The sequence below is a fragment of the Pteropus alecto genome, unplaced genomic scaffold (assembly GCF_000325575.1).
Source record: "Pteropus alecto unplaced genomic scaffold, ASM32557v1 scaffold270, whole genome shotgun sequence".
In the NCBI taxonomy this organism is placed as follows: Eukaryota; Metazoa; Chordata; class Mammalia; order Chiroptera; family Pteropodidae; genus Pteropus; species Pteropus alecto.
Genome location: NW_006430735.1, coordinates 4,368,649 through 4,384,300, shown reverse-complemented (window position 1 = coordinate 4,384,300; position 15,652 = coordinate 4,368,649).

The window sequence follows — 15,652 nt, the reverse complement described above, 5'->3', positions numbered from 1 at the left end:
TAGAAATACAGCTGAGGTGGACATAAACCCTCATGTAGGATGTAGGAAAGGTGAACGTGACAGGGAGCACTGGCTGGCAAGAGTTTCTGCCATTAGGTTCCTTGGTGAGTCTGCTCTGGGCTCTTAAAAGAGAAAATTGTAAACAGTAATGTGGATGGATTGTGGGGCCTGAAGAGATGTACTTAATCAAAGCACAGTGCCAGCTCAGAGCACAGAACAGACCTTTCCTTCCTGAAATACATGTAGCCTTTTGCATTCTTGCTTCCTGGCAGCATCTGAGCAGCAAACATGGGGACAGCAGCATTATCAGAAAATTTCCCTGAAAGCAGGGAAGAGGGCTGAGGTTAGGAGGATAGGTTAGGGTAGTGCAAGGCCAGATTCTTCATCATAGCCCCCTCTCCAGGATGAAGACCACTCTTCTCTCTCATTGCCTGCAAACTGATCTTAGAAAGTCTGTTAATGCAATTCAACCCTCAAGCATTTACACCAAATGTTTACTATTCATGGGAATTATTATGCAACACAACAGCCAACAATTTCATATACCCTTAAAAATGGGCTATAAAATTTACATATCATATTCAAACATTGTAATGGTACTGCAAGTGATGAATTTATTAAATGAGTAATTATTGCTTATACTATGATTTTCAGTGTTTCTTAAGCAATAACTGGATCCACCTAGTAATTTCTAAGTAATTCTCTTTTCATAAAAAGGTATTTTTCTTCTAAAATATAAAATAAAAGATATACAAATTATAATTGATAAAGATAAAAATTTAAATAAAGTTTAATTTTAAAAAGTAAAAAAATAAAATAAAATGCCACCATTCTATGGCTCAGTGGTCATCTAGTTGCTTTATTTACCATGGTTTTCATTTTCTATATTCTGATGTTTTCACACCCGGGGCCTTGAATGGACTGCTCTCCCGGGGTTAGCCAATAGCTAGAAATAGTAAATAACATGACTTTAAGCACAGTTTTCAAACACGAACTAATGGCTCTAGAATTCACACCCAATCACCTCCTTTGTTGCGTTCTCACACTCTGGGCCCACTATTTGCCCAGCCCAGTCACTGAGGCAGCAGACGACTAAGTACTAAGCGTAGCCCCTACGCCTCAGAGCTTGCTGAAATTACTCAAACCAGCCAATCCTAACCCTGCTTACCTTGCCTCACACCTTCTTTCCCATGGATACCACAATAGAGGCTCTTGCTCAAAGCTCCTCCCTCTCCCTCTGCCTCCTGACCAGTCTTGGTACTGACTTTGAGAGTTGTGCTGTGCACCCTCTTCTTGGGAACTGTGAGTTATAAACAGTATTTTAAGTGGCAATAATTTTCTGATCCTTTGGCCTTACTGTAATTCAAATTTTCTATTAACACACCATATTTTAAAACAGTTGGCAATGTTAAGAACTGGTACTGTGCCTCTGGTCACTACTTTGTATCCTGTATCAAGTAATTAGGCCCTTGAGCTTCTCAGCACTCTGGTATCTGAGTCTACTATTATATTTCTGGAACTAAATTTCTTCAACGGTGAGCATTTTTCTCACTCCACCCTTGCAGGAGAAGAGAACAAATAGAATGTATACTGCGTCTCCTACATAGTGTAATCAACAGAGAGCTCTTAAGAAATTTTAGAAACCTTTGTTTGTGCCTCTAAGAATTAAAAATGAATGAATGTTGATCAGCACAACAAAAACCGATACTGAAAAACTGATATTTAGATGGAATTTTATGCTAGTCAGAGGCTTAATCACTCAACAAGTGATTCAAAGTGGGGATTGGGTTATAAGGATAAGAAAAAATGATCTTGGTGCCTAGAACCCGGATAAAAGACCAGAGAAGAAAAGCAGTAAATCAATTTGAAAAGGAGCTACTTGACCATGGGTAAAGCTGTTCTTATATTTGCTCTTGATAGAGATAGTGCCAAAGTACAAGGTGGGGCTATGCTTTCAGGAGTGGATAAGAAACACTAGTAGGGTTACTGATGGGACTGATTGGAGTTCGGTGTTGCCCCAATGCTGGGGCAACCGGGTGGGGTTGAGGGAGGGTGGAGGAGAAGGATAATGGCCCAGAAGTGTAGTTAGCTAGCATTTTCCCTCAGTTATTCCTCATTGACGCGGTGAAGAATCACAGGTCAGTGAGATTTATAAAAGATTTATTAAAAGTATATTTTAGAAAGATAAAGCATGTCCCAAGGAGACACATGATTTCGGCGAAGAGCAATAACAGAGTGCTGTAACAATAACCACAATAATCAACACGAAAAGGGACAAAAAAAGGCCACAAAAGGCCACAAAAGGACCCAGAAGTGAGAATGTCTGCATTACATTTGGGCTGTGATGGATGGTTACAAAGGCGCTCTTAGGTGTTTGGCAAATGAGGTCATATTGATTGACACTTAGCTGCTGTATAATTCTGTACTTACCCAGAATTCAGTTATAATTAGATTCATGAACTTCCAGGCATAAACATAGTATTATAATGAAGCTTAAATTGTAGGCAAATTAGGCTAGTATCTTCTGTGCAAGCATCTGTAGCCAGATTAGACTAGCTAAGACGATGACCCTCCTTTCCTTTGTCTCTGGGGATGCAGGAGGGATTCTCTAACTACCAATAGGGTATTCTTTGGATGGTCTCTAGGCTGGGCTCCTATTCCTTTGTTCCCCCTGTCACTCATGTCTGACTAGCTAGCTACCTAACAGTAGGAAGCTTAAGGAAAAGAAAAGATTTATGAAGATATAGTGAGACTGCTCAATATAATCAACTTATAAGGCAAAACACTTTTTCCAAAGACATTGCAAATGGGCTCAAATATTGTCCTCCAAATTACTGGCAGCATGAACAAGACATATTGCATAAACTGTCCAAGCATTTACATACACAGTTTTGGCCAAGGTTACTACATTAAGAGAAATTAAGGATGATAACCCATGAAACCAGATGACACAGTGTTGTTTATGCAGTAGATATTCAATAGATATTTCCTTTCTTTTTATCCTGATTACAACATTAACTAGCGGTATGACCATGAGTAAATTCCTTGATCTCTGCCTCACTTTCTTCAGGATAATAACAGAATTCACTTCATGGTTTGTTGAGAGGATGAAAAGATGCAATACATGTATGTTTGCTTTTAAAAGTACCTATCATAAGTATTAAATAATGTTCCCTATATATTTATTTTATTGTTTGGAATTGCCTCAGGAAATTGTGGTACCCTCTTTTTAAAATCCAAAGTGGTTATATTTAGAAGTGGATGTGTTTTAGATAGACAAATATAACTATAAAATAATGTCTTAAATATTGCATGACTATAAATAATTCTAAAATCAGGATATAAAAATGCTAATACTTAAAAAGAGATAACTCTAGATACAGGCCTAATGGGATGATAGATTCTGGTAGATTCCTATAACACAAAAATATGGAACTTGAAAGATGCAAAAGTCAGAATGTTTAATGAAGTAGGCTTAGATTAATGGCCAAGTTTTTGTTATGATAAAACATTGAGAGAAAGAGACCAAAGTGCTGAACAAGGCTCATAATTTGCAAGCCAGAGGAATTTCTGTGACTCTCTTGCCAGGGAGCATGTAGGGGGAAGGGAGGAAGGATAAAGACATCCAGTAATGAGTGGAAGATGCAGGACTCCTTGTGTTTCCCCTTGGCTGTATATGCTACTGTAATAAAGTACCATTAATGTAAGGAGGAGGCAAGATAATTAAAAATGTTAAATCAAGCTACATTCAGAGACTGCAATATGTTGATCAGCCCTGCAGCTAGGCCAGGAGGACATCTGCAGAACAAAGGAAAATTTCTACTGCGATTGCTATGGACCCATTCCTCACACCTGTGAACGGGAAAAGGCAAAACAAGTCTTTAAGTGGCTGCCCTACACAAAATAAAATCATTCATTCCTTTTAGTTAAAACCATGAGGAATCTATGGATTAAAGGCTGGGAATTGCCAGCCAGCAGGCGTTTACATATTTTTACCTTTTCACGCTACATACTCGTCTCCTTCCTCACTGTATGTCCATATCAAAGGAAATAGGTTAACAAAGGCTTTTAAACAATAACTCATAGGAGCTAAAGAATGTTTTCTAAACTGAATTCCCCGAACACTCATGGTCCCTCTCACGAGCCCTCTCATGATCTTTCTCTCAGTACTCTTTACTCTGTCTTTCTTACTGTCCTCTTCTCACTTAGTCCCTCTCATTCTCTGCCACTGAGAGGAGACCGTGCTCTGTTTATGGAGTATTACCCCTTTTCTAATAAACTTTCCTTTTGACTCTGATGTTTCTGTTGAATTCTTTCTACACTTTCTGCCAAAGACCACCTTCTCTCAAAGCACGGCTTGGTCTCTCCCACAACTCGGGGAAATTTGCCCTGTCCGCATCATCACAAACCAGGTGAATTCAATAATAGATATTTATTGTCTCATAGTTCTGGAGGCTGGAAGACCCAAGATCAAGGTGTCAGCAGGATTGGTTACTTCTGAGGGCTGTGAGAGAGAATTCCATGTCTCTTGCCTAACTTCCAGTGGTTTGCTGCCAATCTTTGGTGTTCTTTGGCTTGTAGAAGCATTTCTGTGCTTCATCTTTAATCTCTGCCTTTATCTTCACATGTGTTCTCCCTGTGTGTATATCTCTGTATCCAAATTTTTCTTTTAAATAAGGAATCTGGTTATATTGGATTAAGATTCACCCTAGTGAACTCATCTTATCTAATTATATCCACAATAAACCTATTTCTAAATAAGGTCACCTTCTAAGGTACTGGGGGGTTGGGATTTCAACATATGAAATTGGGGTGTACAAAAATTCAAAATATAACACCCTTGTTTAGGAAAAATCGATTGGTAGTTGGACTGGGGGGGTGACTGAAAGGTGGAAATTAGATAGGAGATGGTTATAATATCTCATAGCAGGAACCAAACGAAAATCAGTGCTTACAGAAGACATGCATACATTCTTATCTCCCTGGCTTGGTGTATGTCATCTTCTTGGGGGAAAATTTTTCCAGTTTTTTCCTCTAAGTCCTGTTCTTTAAAGCTGAGATCCATTTTTACCTTCTTTACGAAGTCTTCTTCAAGAACATCAGCCCTTTGTTTTTTTTCTACCACCTATACACTCTTACAGCCCTGTTGTTAGGTGAATTGATTTGTAACTTTATGCATGCAAACCTATGTGGTTGAACTATATGAAATTGATGACATTCAAAATCATTTTGGCTAGCAAAAACTATAATTTCATGTTTCAAGCTAACACTTGTATTATAGTAGTTAAGAATCTGAGACTCAGGACTTAGAGACTGCCAAATAATTGATCTGCGACCCAGACACTGGGCAAAGCATCTAATAGTCTATACTTCAGTTTTCTTATCTGTAAAATGGGAATGTACCATTACCAATCTCATGGGATTGTTGGAAAGATTAATGAATTTATATATATATGTCTATATATATGTCTATATATATATATATATATAAAACATATGTTTATGACAGTGCTATAATTGTGCTATGACACTCCATAAATGTTAGTTATTATTTTTATTATTATTATTTACTTCAGATTCATGTTTCATATGGCATAGGACTTTTAGTATTGTAGACATTTTATAAATATTTGTAGAATCACAAATGAGTAAACATATAATGTCTTCTTAATTACATATACTCTAACACAAAGCAATGCACATGTAGATAATAGATGCTCGTTGATAATTATTAATTAATGATCAATAATTGGAAAGATAAACTCAGAATGCGACACATAAATTATAGCCTTCATAATTTAATTCTGATTTGTCTTTCTTCACGGCTAAAGTTTTCATACAAGAGTGAAACTATGGGCCTGATTTGAGAAAGTTGGTACTTATAATATTGTAAGTGCACGTGTCTGTGTCCTTTAGAGTTGAAAGTTAGGAATCAGGTTTTGGCATTGGAAGCCCAGGTGTTTCTTGTTTGATCTTACTTTCTAAAACAAGCCTATTCACTGTTAGTCAGTGCTACTGGGAAAAGGGTTGCAACAGTAGAAGTAGTCCAGGAATCCTGTTTCTATACAGAGTTAAAAAGTATTTTAAATTCAGAAAATAGGATGGAATTCACCAGACAGCCTTCAGAGATCATCTGGTCCACTGTTTTTTGGTTTACAAATGGGGATGCTAAAGACACAATGAATGTGAGAGTTGAACAAGAATTTGAGACTCCAGTGGTTACTCCATGACACTTTTTGGGTATATCTGTTTCTTCAAGGGTTAAAATACAAGATTCAGACTTGAGATGCTGAGAACTCCAACAGAAAGCAGATCTTTGAAGTGTAATTACTGGAGGATCTTTAGATTACGAAGATGAACTAGGTAACCTGAAGGACAGCACTGTGGTGATCTGCAACTTGGGAAACATAGAAGGGAAGACATTTAAAAGAACTCCAGGGAACACCATAAAAATCAAGCACCATTTAGCATAGGGAATATAGTCAACAATATTGTAATAACCATTGCAGTCTAACTACTATCTGTATACCTGAAACTAATATAAAATAATATTGAATGTCAATTCTAACTGAAAAATTAAAAAAAATTTTAAAAATCAAGCACCATAAAAACATTTATTTATATTTTAATGAGATTAATATAAATATTGTGATGGGTAGAATATGATCAAATTAAAGAGATAATGATAACTTCATTTTCTATTCTTCTTTAAAGCTTAAATCCAGGAAAAATAAAACACAAACACTTTTTGGTATTAAAGTACTTCATTAGAATAGTTGATACTGTCAGAGAGAAATTTAATTATAGAAAAAAAAGGAGTTGATAACGAAATATCATGACACTTAAATAAGCATTTTTAAATTGTAAATATTACAAATATTTATTTAAAGAAATTTTTACTGTCAGCTAAAGGACTACTTCCCGGTGTTTCTGAAAGATTTTTAATTAGATTTAAACAGAAATTACTTCTCCTTTTGTCTATTTTAAATAGCTCTAATACTTTCACATCTGAGAGGATGGAGGAAGGAAATACTGCCCTGATATCAGATAGAAGAATGATAGGAGTATAGGCTAAGTATTAGGTGAGGAGAGTGATAGGAGAGCCAGAATAAAGGGCCGTTGTCAGATATTTGGAAAAGGTCTGACTTGTGTTTGCTGGGGGAATCCAGAGTGTTTGCAAGAGAGCTTGGAATAAAGTGTGTACAGATGTAGACTGCATTTCTGTAGATGTTTAGAGAAAGGTTTTCTTTTTAAAGTATTCTGAAAGCCTATAGATGTGACTCTTAAGCCATACCTACCTTAGACAGTTTATTTTAATTATGAAAGTTCATGCTCATTACATAAAATTAGAAAATGTGAAAAATCTTTTTTAAAAATCCACAATCACTTATGATCCAATTAATCAAAAATTATCTTCATTTACATTTTAGCATTTTTTTTTTTTGCAAATAAAAATTAACGTAATTGAGAACAAAATCTATAATGGCTTTTGGTATCATTTTTTATGAGATTTAGTAAATATTTCTTAACAGCTTTATTTTAAAATCATGCCTCATTTTAGCATGCGGGTATTTCTGCATTTATTTAGCTTCTTAGTTTGCATTCAATTTTTTGCTATTGTAATTAAAACTGCAGGAAATCTTTGACTGCACCTTGGGTGTCTTCCTAGGATGGGAAATACTGGGTGAAAGGATGTGAATATTTTTAAGGGCCTTGATAGGTAATGCCTAATTTCCAATTCTGACAGGTGATACCAATTAATTCTCTATAGTAGCATGTGAAAAAGTCATCCAATTTAGGTGATTGTAAAAGAGAAAGTAATCTACACAGATTTAAGCCAGGACTGGGCAGGGCTATAGAAAGAAGGCCCATATACATGTCACACCGTTTTCCCCAATGGTTTCATCTCACATAATTATAGTACAATATCCAAACCAGGAAATTAAAACAATCAAGATTAGAACTATTCTGTCACCATGAAGCTTTCCTTTGTGCTGCCTCTTGATAGTCACTCTCATCACCACAGCCCCAACCATCCTTCATCCCTGACAGCATGATTCCGTTTCCCATCTCTATAATTTCATCATTTAAAAAATGTTAAATAAATGGAATCATACAGCATCACGACTTTTAAAAAAATTATTTATTTATTTTAATTAGTTTCAGGTATACAGTACATTGGTAGACATCTATATAGTTCATAAAAAGAGCCAATTGCTCCCTCCCTCCCCTAGCCCTCCACCTAGCTGATATATTAATGCTAACTGCATTCTCTATGCTTTGCTCCCCATTCCCGTGACCATCTATCAACTACTAATTTGTACTTCTTTAACCTTTCGCTCCATTCTCCCAATCCCTCAAACCCCCTCCCCTCTGTCCGTCACCAAATTGTCCACTATATTCGTGACTCTGTTTTTGGTTAGTTTGTTCTTTTTGTTCCTTAGATTCCACATATAAGTGAAATCATATGGTATTTACCTTTCTCTGTCTGACTTATTTCACTCAGCATAATAATCTCTAGGTCCATCCATGTCATTGCAAATGGTAGGATTTCATTTATTTTAATGGCTAAATAATAGTCCATTTTATATATGAACCATAATTTCTTTATTCAATCATCTGTTGATGGACATTGAGCATCTTTTCATATGTCTACTAGCCATCTGCATTTCCTCTTTGGAGAAGTATGTGTTCAGGTCTTCTGCCCAATTTTTAATTGGATTGTTTTTTTGTTGTTGTTGAGTTGTATGAGATCTTTATATACTTTGTACATTAACCCCTTATCAGATGTATCGTTAGCAAATATCTTCTCCCAAACAGTTAGTTGTCTTTTTGTTTTGTTGATGGTTTCCTTTGCTGTACAAAAACTTTTTAGTTTGATGTAGTCCCATTTGTTTATTTTTTCTTTTGTTTCCCTTGCCCAAGGATATATACCTGAAAAGAAATTCCTGTTAGTAATATCGGAGAGTTTACTGCCTATGTTTTTTTCTAGAAGTTTTATGGTTTCAGATCTTACATTTAAATCTTTAATCCATTTTGAGTCTTTTCTTGTATACAGTGTAAGTATGTGGTCCAGCTTCTTTTTTTTTTTTGCATGTGTCTGTCCAATTTTCCCAGCACCATTTATTGAAGAGACTGTCTACCCCATTGTATATTCTTGGGTCTTTTGTAGTATATTAAGTGAGTGTATAGGTGTGGATTTATTTCTGGGCTCTCTATTCTGTTCCATTGATCAATGTATCTGTTGTTTTATGTCAGTACCATGCTGTTTTGATTACTGTAGCCTTGTAGCATAGTTTGATAAAGGTAGTGTGATACCTCCAACTTTGTTCTTCTTTCTCAAGATTGCCGTGGCTATTCAGGGTCTTTTATGGTTCCATATACATTTTAGGATTATTTGTTCTAACTCTCTGAAAAACACCATTGGTATTTTGATAGGGATTGCATTGAATCTATAGATTGCTTTGGGTAGTATGGCCATTTTAATGATGTTTATTCTTCCTACCCATGAACACGGTATATGCTTCTATTTTTTAGTATCTTCTTCAATTTCTTTTATGAATGACATAATTTTCTGAAAATAGGTCTTTACATTCTTGGTTAATTTAATTCCCAGATATTTTATAGTTTTCAACACAATTGTAAATGGGGTTATTTTCTTAATTTCTCTTTCTGTAGGTTCATCATTGGTGTATAAAAATGCTACTGACTTCTGAATATTTATTTTGTAACCTACTACTTTACTGGATTCATTGATCAGTTCTAACAGTTTTTTGGTGGAATCTTTAGAGTTCTTTCTATATAGTATCACGCCATCAACAAATAATGAGTTTTACTTCTTTCTTTCTAATTTGGATGACTTTTATTTCTCTTTCTTGTCTTATTGCTGTGGCTAAGACTTCCAATACAATGTTGAAGAGGAAGGGTGAAAGTGGGCATCCTTGTCTTGTTCCTGATCTTAAGGAAAATGCTTTTAGCCTTTCCCCATTGAGTATGATGTTAGCTGTAGGTTTGCCATATACGGCCTTTACTATGTTGAGGTATGTTTCCTCTATTCTGACTTTGTTCAGAGTTTTTTTTTATCATAAGTGGATGCTAGATTCTGTTGAATGCTTTTTCTGCATCTATTGATATGATCATATGGTTTTTATCTTTTGATTTGTTAATGTAGTGTATCACATTAATTGATTTATGGATATTGTACCAACCTTGCATCTCAGAAATAAATCCAACTTGATCATGGTGTATGATATTTTTAATGAATTGCTGAATTTGGTTTGCTAATATTTTTTTGAGGATTTTTGCATCAATGTTCACATCATGACTTTTTGAGATTCGTTTTTTTTTAAACTCAGCATAATGCCCTTGAGATTTATTTAAATTTTGCATATATCAATAGTTCATTTCTTTCAATTCTTAAGTAGTGTTCCTTGGTGTAGATATAACACAGTTTAACTATTCACTTATTGGTGGACATTTTGGTTGTTTCCATTTTTTGGCGATTACAAATAAAACTGCTATGAACTATTGTGTACAGCCTTGTGTGCGCATGTGTACATTTATTTGGGATAAAAGCTAAGGAGTGCAATTGCTATATGTATATTAAGCATATGTTCAGTTTTTAAAGAAACTGTTAAACTACATTCCAGAGCGGTTGTACCATTTACAATTCCATCAGCAAAATATGAGAGATCCATTTTTCTGCATAGCCAGCATTTTGTATTGTCATCATTTAAAATTTTTACTTATTCTCACAGATGTAGAAGCATCTGGGAATCTTAAAAAATGATTCTTGGGCCCTACTCTAGCCTGATATTTGAATCAGAATCTCTGGAGAAACTTCACGTCTCTTAAAAATCTCTTCCGAGGACTCTAATATGTCAACAGAGTTGAGAATCACTGAACTGGATCAGTGGTTCTTAAAATTAAGTCACAGGACCTGCAGCATCAGCATCATCTGGAAACTTGTTAGCCATGCAAATTCATAGGCCCACTCTAGACCTATTGGCTCAGAGCAGAAAGGTCCAGCAATCTTTTTTAACAAGCCCTCTGGGGATGGGGCCTAGCAATCTTTTTTTAACAAGCCCTCATGATGATTCTGATGCAGCTAGAGTATGAGAACTATTAACCTTCAAGATAAAAACAAGAAGGAGCTGTTTTGGGCAGAAGATATTCTCAAATTTGAAAGATAGAGATACAACCAAGAGGTAAATATGGGCTTATTGATAGTAGCTGGCAGATAATAGTCATCTGGGATTGGGGGGGTCAGGGGTTAAAAAAAAACATGGAGGACTATCCCAGGTCTTTTAAAGTCCCAAAGGCCAGGGGTCTGGGTTTAGGCAGTGACATTGAGAGCAAATGACAAATGCTTAGAAGTCCAAGAAGCAGCTGCTTGGCCTGCTCATGGAATATGCCTAGAATGGTATTTTTCAAGTATGGACTAATTGGATTTTTAGCATTGAAACAATCTGGGGAACTAAACTTAATCTGTGTTGTTTAACTACAAATAACCTCAGTTATTCTAATAGTCTTTATTTTATGTTTAAGTTGGTATCAATAATTCATGATGAATTTGTGTAAGTACACCAATTCTTGGAACAATTATGAACAAAGGTGAAGAAACTGGAGGATAATCAAAAGAAAGGAGTAAAGGTGTATGGGGACATGACCTGAGATGAAAAGGTACATTGTCTTACATGGAGAAAATGGCTGCCCAACATATGGTAGCTGCCTGATCTTATACAAGTACCTCCCTCTCCTTCTTTTTCTCTAAAATGGGAATGCCTGAGTCTAGCTATGGTGATAGAGCCATGGATCACCCACCAGCTTTTAACTGTAAGTTTGGTTTACACCCTACCAAAGCTGCCTAATAATTTATTGTTGTTTGGGCTTTTTGGTTATATTTATACTGAGTAGCTTGTTTTATCACTAAACATGGAGTTTTTGCCTAATAATTTATTGTTGTTTGGGCTTTTTGGTTATATTTATACTGAGTAGCTTGTTTTATCACTAAACATGGAGTTTTTGCTTTAAAATGTTTTGAATGATTCAGATAGAAACATATTTGGATGTAAAATCATTTTTATGTGGATGTAAGGTTTTTTAATGTTACCGTGTAAGCTCCTGAAATATGATCTTGGGAGGATTCAGTTAGCAGCAGAAAAATTTACATTTATTATTTTATTTTTTTTTAGAATTTTTAAAATTTATTTTAATTAGTTTCATGTACACAATACATTGGTTAGACATCTGTATAGTTCATAAAACAGTGCCCCCCAATTGCTCCCTCTCTCTCCTGATCTTCCACCTAGCCAATGTATTCAATCTAATTGCATTACCTATGCCATGCTCCCCATTCCCATGAATCCATCAGCTACTAATTTGTACTTCTTTAACCCTTCACCCTATTCTCCCAGCCCCCCAAACCCCCCTCCCCTCTGTCCATCACCAAATTGTCCACTATATATGTGAGTCTGTTTTGGGTTAGTTTGTTCTTTTTATTTCTTAGATTCTGCATATAAGTGAAATCATATAGTGTTTTTCTTTCTATGTCTGACTTAAATACATTCTAGGTCCATCAAAGCAATATGTTTTTCCATCCCTTTTCTTTTAGTTTGTGTCTTTTAATCTGAAGTGAGTCTCTTATAGGCAACATGAAGGGTCTTGTTTTTCTTTCCATCCATCCACTCTTTTAGTTGGAACACTTAATTCTTTTCCATTTGAGGTACTTATTGATAGGAATGTAGTTGTTACCAGTCTTTATTCCTGTTTTCGATACATGTTTTTTCTTCTTAAAGAAGTCTCAACATGTCCTGTAATATGGGCTTGGTGGTGATACATTCCTTCAGGTTATTTTTGTCTGGAAAGCTCTTTATCTGTCCTTCAACTCTAAATGATAGTTTTGCTGGATAAATTATTCTTGGTTGCAGATCCCGGGTTTTCATCCTGTTGAATATTTTTTGCCAAACCCTTCTGTCCTGCATAGTTTCTTTTGAGAAATCAGCTGCCAGTCTTATGGATTTTCCCTTATAAGTAACTATCTGTTTTTCTCTTGCTGCTTTTAATATCCTTTCTTTGTATTTAAACTTTGGCATTTTAATTATGATGGGTCTTGGTGGGGGCCTCTTTGGATTCCTGATTTTTGGAACTCTCTGAGTTTCCTGGGGTTTTATGTCCATTCCCTTCACCAGGGAAGTTTTAGGGAAGTTTTCCATCATTATTTCTTCAAACAACTGTTCAACATCTTGATTTTCTTCAGTTACGCCGATCGGATGGATATTTGGACACTTAATAGTGTCTCATATGCTCCTTAAATTATTTTTATAGTCTTGGCATCTTTTATCTTGCCATTTTGATTGAGTGTTGTTGGCTTTCCAATCCTCTAGATAGAGCATTTGATCCTTTTCTTTAATCACTCTGTTTATTTTTTTGTTTATTCCATTTAATATGCTTCTCATCTCAGATAAAGTGTTCTTCATTTCACACTGGTTCCCTTTAATAATTTCCATTTCCATTTTTATGTTTTTTATCTCACTGTTGAAGTTCTCACTGAATTTATTTACACTTTCCATAAGTTCACTGAGTATTTTATAACCAGTGTTTTGAACTCTGCATCCGTTAGATTACTTGACTCCATTATATCTGGATCTCTGTTCTATTCTCTCATATGGTTTCTGCTTCTTTGTCTTCCCATTTTGGCTGCCTTTCTGTGTCTGTTTCTATGTACTAAGCAAAGCTCCTAAATCTCCTGGTCTTATTAGTGTGAATTTGTGAAGTAGGTGTCCAGTGGCACAGTCTTGAGAGGGGCTCAGCTACAGACCAAACTTAGCTCAAGCTTCTGCCCCTCTAGGGCTACCTGTGAAGATTTTCAAGCAATCCACAGATGCTGCACGTATAGTTGCCTCAAAAGGCTATGCCAGAAACCAAGACCAGCTGCCTCCAGTGTGAGTCTAGGTGCTGCTCAGCAAGGAGCACCTGACTCGCTGAGGAAGTACCTGGATGTAGCTTGGGAGAGGCTGTGAGTTGGGGGAGGCAGAGTTTCAGGGAATCTTTTGGGCAGAGCCATGACCTCATGGCAATGGTGGTGCTGTGTCTGTGCACTAGGAGAGGGGAGGGCTCAACAGGGAACAATGTATACCACTAGCACTTCTGTACAGAGTGAGTCTTGCTTTGGCCCTCACTCTGAGAATGTCTCCTTGTAAGTCCCTGGTGCCCACTATGTGCAGCTGAATTGGCACTGGTGCTCAGAGCAAGCAGGTCTGTCACCACGAAAAATCTGTTCCCGGACGCAGCCCCTTTAAGAGGCGTCTGCCACTGTGGCTGCCGCATCCTCTGTCTCACTCGGCCACTCCAGACTGGGTCGCCCCGCGTTCTTGCCCCGTCTTACCTTCTGCTTTTGCAGGGTACTTTCTTGGATTTTTTCAAGAAAGTATGGCTTGTTATATGGCTTTTTCATCAAGATCCCAGGCAATTTTTTTTTTGCTGCTGCTCCTTGTTTCTGTCACAACTTTGATTTGGTTGCCAGAGTAATGAACAGAGTCTCTATAATCTACACCATTTTGGTTGCCCACCAAGTTTACATTTAACAATGTATCATCAACCCCTATGACAATTACTGGCATATAGTAATGTTACAGGAGAGTAGGGTTTCCCTCTCAGCACGTCGTCCGGGTTCTTGATGTCTTGAACAAAGAATTAAGCAAGACACTGAAATATAGCAGAAAAGAAAAGCTTTATTTGAAGAGATAGTACACTTCCAGACGTGGAAGTGGGCCTGAGCAAGAGAAGCATGGCTCAAAGGCCTGGTACCAAAGCCTTTAGGGTTTTCCCTAATTGCCGTGGATGGTTACTTTTATTAGAGGAGTGGGCTTCCTCGATTGATAACTAAGACTGACAACACTCAGCAATTCATCATTCTCTTTTTGCCCATGTTCGTTCTCAGAATTCAGTCTGTTATAATGATATTAATGAACTTCCTGGCATATACATCATATTATAATGATAGTATAATAAGGCTCAGGTGAATTGAAGGTCATTGGGTCTTTATTGCGCAGGTGCGAGTGATTGGCTGAAACTAATTTTCTGCTCACTTATTTCTTTCTATGAGTTACTTTTAGCACAAAAATGCCTTCTGGCTTGCTTAATCATGGGTGGACTAGAAAAAGATGACCTCAGTGTCTTTGCAGGCAGACTCAAAACCCCTTAACTCTTTTCTAAGAGTATAACCTCCCCTATTATTAGTATGGATGTTGAGAGACATGAAGTCTCCTGTATCTGCCTTCCGTATCTGCTTCAGGCTGAGAACGGCCTAGTCCCTGCCTACAGGGATTCTATGGAGCTCTTTCTCTTTCTGTCTCAGTCAGGATGGGGTCTTGGGTTTCCTGCCGAAGTGCTGCCTCAGTCTCTAGATAAGGAAAGGAAGATATGAACTTGTTATTTAAATCATATGCTTATTAATTTTTTATTATCGATTTGCCTATTAAGTGACTAAAGGAAAACAGTCTTGTTTAATATATTTTTTAAAGACTAAAAAGACTTTTGGGCTAAAAGTCTCCTCCCCTCTCAGACTCTAAGGGCCCTTGCTTTAGGGTCCTTGCCTGGCCTAAAGCCACTTCTGCCTCCAATGGACTGATGATCTCTATCAGCTGGAGGA